Here is a 6,427-nt window from a genome sequence, read left to right as displayed (position 1 = left end):
ATTTGTATAAGAATAAAACACTGTGTTTGGATCTTCGATCTTCTTTAGACTTGGAAATTCCAATTGGAATTTAAGAAGTTGTAAGTTGGGGACGTTAACCAGCATAACAAGGGTTATATGTATGAGAATAAAATGCTGTATTTGGATCTTAGATCTTCTTTAGACTTGGAAACTCCAATTGGAATTTAAGAAGTTGTAAGTTGGGGATGTTGTAAGTTGGGGATGACCGATATAAGCAAGCTTCACACATGATTTGTAACAGTGAGTTTGAATTTTATGAAAAAATAAAAATAATAACAAAAAAGGAGAGTTTGGGGCAGATCTGACTGGCTCGCACAAGCATTAGAGTTGTTGATTTAAGAGGCGCTAGCATGTCTCAGCTAAAAGACTGTATTTACTGCCACCTAAGGGAACGAAATAAGAACAGGTTTGGAAAATAAGACCTTCTGGCTAGAAGGCTGCAATCTTTTCACTCTCTTCGTTTCTTGTCTTTTTCATTCTTTCTTTTTTTTTTACCCAAGTCTGTTCAAACTACCACTTAGCCACTTAGCTTGGATGAGACCTTTCCAGCATCCCTTGAGATGGTACCACAAAGATGCGGTCAGGCTCCCTTTGTACAATTCCAGCTGACTTGCGAGTAATCAGAGGGCTCTCCAGCCCTTTTCATCCTGGGATTGCCAAGGAAGACCTAGCTAGTCATTTTCACCGGCACAATTTCCACTGATGGCCTATGAGAGATGGAACAAGCGACATCCTCAGAAAAATGGTACCTTTTGAAGAGGATCAGACATTTCTGCTTCGAATTTATGTTTTGAAAAGATATTTGAGGAGGAAGAACCACTACCTGCTGTTAGGAAAGTTTTGTAGCTGTAGGTGTAGATTTTTTACAGACGCATGAGTTGTTTCCTTCCCGTATCCAATTTGCCAGAAAGCAAATTAGTTTATTTTAATAAGAGGTTTGTGAAAAGGGCACACACACACACACCTCTTCTATGTCCGTGTATATCACTCAGCCACTTCTACACTGTAAAGATCAGATGTGATGTGAAATTAGGTGATTAGCTATCAGAGATAATTAAGCATCCTAGGTAATTTAATTCCTGCAGATCCACAGCTCTGCCAAAAAAACAAAAAAACCTTAGTTATGTATTTCTTGAAAATCAACCTGCACCCATAAAAAGGAGACAGGGCACATAATGACCTCAACACAAAATGTTCTCACACATTGCCAAGAAAATATTTTACAACTTGGTGGCATTTTGTTACGATTATCAAAATTTAGCCCTGCAATTTACCCATAACGATAAATGCGTAGATAAAGCGCACTTATAAATGTTTTGCAGAACATTCAGCAGACACAATTAATTTTGGATTTTTTTTTACTGTTTCTTTATTGTTCTTTATTGTTCACATTTATTTTTTTACTTCACTTATGTCCCATGTTTCTTGCCAACAAACACCCACAGCAGCTTGTATTGTTCTGTGAGGCATGTTAAGCTGAGAATGTGAGGCCGTTTCTGCGTAACTGTGACTGGCCCAAGGTCACCCAGCAGGAACGCAGGGGTGCGGAAACACATCTGGTTCACCAGATAAGCCTCTGCCACTCAGGTAGATGAGTGGGGAATCAAACCCTGTTCTCCAGATTAGAATCCGCCTGCTCTCAACCACATGCTGCCTCTCACTATGGGAGGGTCTTTTCCGAGAGATCTAACATTCCCTAAACGACCCTAAATTCTTCCGTCTACTTCATTAGTGTTCACAAGTCTGAATGACTATTTCATTGACACCATTTTCTACCTTTTCGAGCCGCTGACGATGACGAAAAGGGAATGCATTTTTCACTGTGGGAAGTTTTTTGTGAAAAGTGTTTCCCGATGCCAAGTTTGGTGTCCCAGATTAACAGTAACGGAAGGAAATGAGCACAGATTGAAACTGAACCCATCATGGCAAATCTATCCATCCATGACTGAAATTCAAAATTTTGGAAATGTCCATACTTTAGATCAGCGGGCCTTTCCCCACTTCCCTTAAGCCCCGCGCTACTCGAGGAGAGTAGCGCGGGGTCCCTCGGCACTCCCCACTGAGAGGGGCGGCGACAGCACAGCCGCCCCGAAGTTGCTGCTGTCATGCCCCTCAGCGCGCAGCATCCCAGGCGCTCTTCTCAATGGCGCCTTTTGATGGCCCCGCGCAGAGCACAGGGTCGTGGGGACGGCCGGGCGCACGCCTGGGATGCCCTAGCGGCGCTCTGAGAGCAGCTCGCGGCATAGAGGGGAAGGACGAAAGTGGGGAAAGGCCCCGCATTACCATGCAGCTATACCTTGGCCCTGAATTTCAACTGGCTTGGAGCAGTAAATAAAATTAATATTCTGACTACTCCAGCCTTAATTGGAAGTGTCGTTCTCCCTCAGACACTATTATATAGATGTTAAGTGTAAATGGATTTTTCCCCGACAAATTCAGAGCCTATTTTTTTTTTAGCTCCATGTCTAATTCTTTAAATAATTACACACCAAATAAATTAATGAAAATCAAGCCTGTCCTTAGAAACCCAGCTTAATTTGGTATGCTCTACTGCAGCTTCTAAATGCACGGATTCTTTCAGGGCCTGTATTATACCAGCAATTTGCGCTTTGTGGAGTTAATCTTTATAAATAATACCAAATTGAATTTGGCACTAAGTGAGGTGTGAAATTCGTAAGCTGCTGGCTGCTACTGCTTCTTTTTTTTTTAAAGGACATATTAGTGTCATAGAGTTTGCTTTAGTGTTTCTCTTACGCTGGGCTATATTGGATAGGAAAGTACTAGTTAGAAATCCAGGCAGGCAAATATTGTTGAACGGAGGGAAGGAGACAATCAGCGGAGAAACGGCAATTAAAACCAAGATTTCTTTTATCAGTTACAGATTGCTTTCGAAGCACATTAGTTAATTGTCTCAAATAAATCTAATTACGCCATCTCGAGACAGGTGCTATTTTAAATGCAGAGGCAGCTTCTCCGACATATTCTATTTCCTGTCTGGAGAATAGACACAACTCTAGTTCTGGCAGAGGCTGGAAGTGACCGTGTTAGGCCCAAGCAAAGTCTAAAACCAAATGCCATGTCATATCTTTTATTTAAAAGCAACGCAAATCTCACACACAACTGTGCACAAGCTTTTGGTTTTTCCAGAACTCTCTAGTACAGCGGTTCTCAATCTGTGGGTCGCGACCCCTCTGGGGGTCGAACTACCCTTTCACAGGGGTCGCCTAAGACTTTCTTCATCAGTGTTCTCCACTTGTAAAATGGATAATGTTAGCAGTGGTGGGATCTAAAAAATTTAGTAACAGGTTCCCTCGCCAGCTTCCCCTCAGCAAAGAGGGGAGATGCGTACCTAGGCAAACCTGAGCCCTGGGCAAAACTTGAGTTGGATTCCCCCCCTCCCAATGGCAGCCACCCCACCACGACCCCCAAATTTTTTTTTTTGCACCAGGTCATTTCTAAATCATCATCACATTATAGAAAATGCCCCAACTCACATATCTGAACGCAGCAATGGTGAAACACCCAGGTTCTTTGATAGAGACTGGTGAGATAAAAGGGATGAAAGGCTGAGAATCAATGAATTGCAGTACCTGAAAGGGATTAACCCAGTTCAGGGAGTTACATTATTAGTCGCAATTGCTATATGGAACCTTCACGTTCAAAGGCAGTAGGCCTCTCGGGGAGGCGAGGGCGTGGAGATGGAAAAGCGGATCCAATTAGTAGCCCCCTCTCGGCACACACAAATAATTAGTAACCCACTCTCGGGCACTGGTGAGAACCTGCTGGATCCCACCTCTGAATGTTAGGGTTGGGAGTCACCACAACATGAGGAACTGTATTAAAGGGTTGCGGCATTAGGAAGGTTGAAAACCACTGCTCTAGTAGGCATTTATTTATTTGGAGTCAGTGAGGCATAGCGGTTAAGAGCGGTGAACTCTAATCTGGAGTGTTAGGTTTGATTCCCCATACTGCCACAGGAGCAGCAGACTTTTATGTGATGAACTGGATTTGTCTCCCCTCCTGCACATGAAGCCTGCTTGGGCTTGTCACAGTTCTCTCTCAGAACTGTCTCAGCCCCACCTACTTCACAAGGTATCTGTTGTGAGGAAAGGAAGGGAAAGGAGTTTGTAATCCACCTTGGGTCTCCTTACAGGAGAGAAAGGTGGGGTATAAATCCAAACTCTTTTTCAAACAAAAAAATTGATTTCAGGTAATCTACCTGGTCAGACTGGTATCCTCACTGTTGGGGTGTCTTGTACCCCCCTCCTCAAAAACGAAAGCTACCCTCCATATCAAAGATCAGCTGTGGTCAAATGGATTTGCTTTTCAGTTATAAGTTCTTTTTTCTATCTTCATCCAGTCTTTCGCACTTAGGAGTCAACACTCAAAGCGCTTTCCATTTCTGAACTTTGTTCCAATCCCTTTTGTCTGGAGACCTGAAATTATAGCCTTCGTTCATGGCTAATTTAGTGGTTTTCTCCTTCTCTGTGGGGCAAGTATTGATTTTCTATTAGTATTTCTTCCAGCGCATGAGCCAACTATTCCGTGTAATGTTCAGAAAGGGCTGCATGCTGAAACCGGGATACAGAACTGCAACCAGCTGCAATGATCTTGCTAAGACAGGGAGGGAGAGGGAGGATAACAAGGGCCAGATGTTCCAAAATAAACAAAATTTATTCACTAATAAGCACACCTGAGTTATGAACAAACTGCTTTAAGCTACATGGAGTCATCCTATACCACCCATTCCTTCCCAAATACATGCACACTACAGATAGGACAAGGATAGGGGGAGCTCAAGGAGAGGATCAGACGGATGTTCAGATGCGTGGTACCACCTGGTCTATGACACATGGGCCCTTTCCACACAAATCCCTCCCAAACTTACTAAAATGTTTTCAGCCCCCCCTCTGTGACCACCATTTATGTACGCACTCACTCCCTCGAAACGATTTCTGGCCGCCATTTTGTGATTTTTGACCTTTATTTTTAAACTGTTGCCAATTCTTCGCTTCTGTGCTTCACAGATTTGTGCTGGGATTCTCTGCACCTTCTGTGCTGCATCCGCCAAAGAACAGCCCCCCCCCCCCCCCCGACAAACAAACAGAGAAAAGTTCCCAAAAAAAATTAAGTGTCTCAGCCACTTTCTTACTAGTACTCCATTCTGATTGGTACCAGCTTACTTTCATCCCTGCATACAATTAATTGCAGGTCTGGCCAGGTAGATTACTTGAAAGCAATTTTTTATTTGAAAAACAGTTTGGATTCATACCCCACCTTTCTCTCCTGTAAGGAGACTCAAGGTGGCTTACAAGCTCCTTTCCCTTCCTCTTCCCACAACAGACACCTTGTGAGGTAGGTGGGGCTGAGAGAGTTCCGAATAACTGTGACTAGCCCAACGTCACCCAGCAGGAATATAGGAGTGCAGAAACGCATCTGGTTCACCAGATAAGCCTCTGCCACTCGGAGGAGTGGCGAATCAAACACAGTTCTCCAGATTAGAATCCACCTGCTCTTAACCACTACACCACTCTGGCTCTAAGGGGTTGGTGTTGTTGTACTGATATTGTGACATCACTTCCACAGTTTGCATAGTGTCATAACATCGGCACGATGCTCTAGGTAGGATTTGAATCCTAGAACATCCCTAGCAATGTGCTGATGTCACTTCCAGCCATACGGGAGTGACATCAGCATGTCAGTAGTGATATTCTGTCATCAGCAAGCCCCGCCCCCCAATGTTCTGCCACTTGCCATTCTTGTGCATCGTGACCCTACCTGTTGGCCACTGTGTGAGGCAGGATCCTGGTCTGGATCCTGGTTTAATCCTTCAGAGCTTCTCTGACGTTCTTATACTGATGCCCATTTCTCAATCTAAATATCTTGCCGGGCTATTTAAATCTCAACCAGTAAACAGCTTCTATCTAACTCAGCTAGTAGAATTTTTCTCCCTGTGGCCTAGCAAACAAACAAACAAACAAGCATCTGTCTGCCACAGACAACATCTGTACAAATCAGCAATGGATCACCCATCACACTTTTAATGATGCATAGATTGTGTGCGTGTGCACAGGCAAAACCGGTTTCCAAGGCTGCGGTGGCCACCAGGTGGCAGCAGCCCTTGGATTACTACTCACAACGAAAGCAAAGATGGAATGGAAAGAGAAGGAAAGTTATCACTGTGCATTTCGCAGCCTTATCGGACACTTGAGTTGATGGAGGGAAACCTGTGAGATCGATGATTTTCCGTGCAATTCAAAAGGGATAGAAGCAGTCACAGGAGAAGGACAGCGATTTGAACCCAGACCTCGGTGCAGAGGGAGAGAGTCTCACCATTTCCCAGTGCACCAGTTTCCCAGGCGTATTGACTTATACAGGTACAAACTGTGCTTGAATGCATTCAGAA

This window comes from Sphaerodactylus townsendi, linkage group LG14 (assembly GCF_021028975.2).
Source record: "Sphaerodactylus townsendi isolate TG3544 linkage group LG14, MPM_Stown_v2.3, whole genome shotgun sequence".
NCBI lineage: Eukaryota > Metazoa > Chordata > Lepidosauria > Squamata > Sphaerodactylidae > Sphaerodactylus > Sphaerodactylus townsendi.
This window is presented reverse-complemented; position numbering follows the sequence as displayed.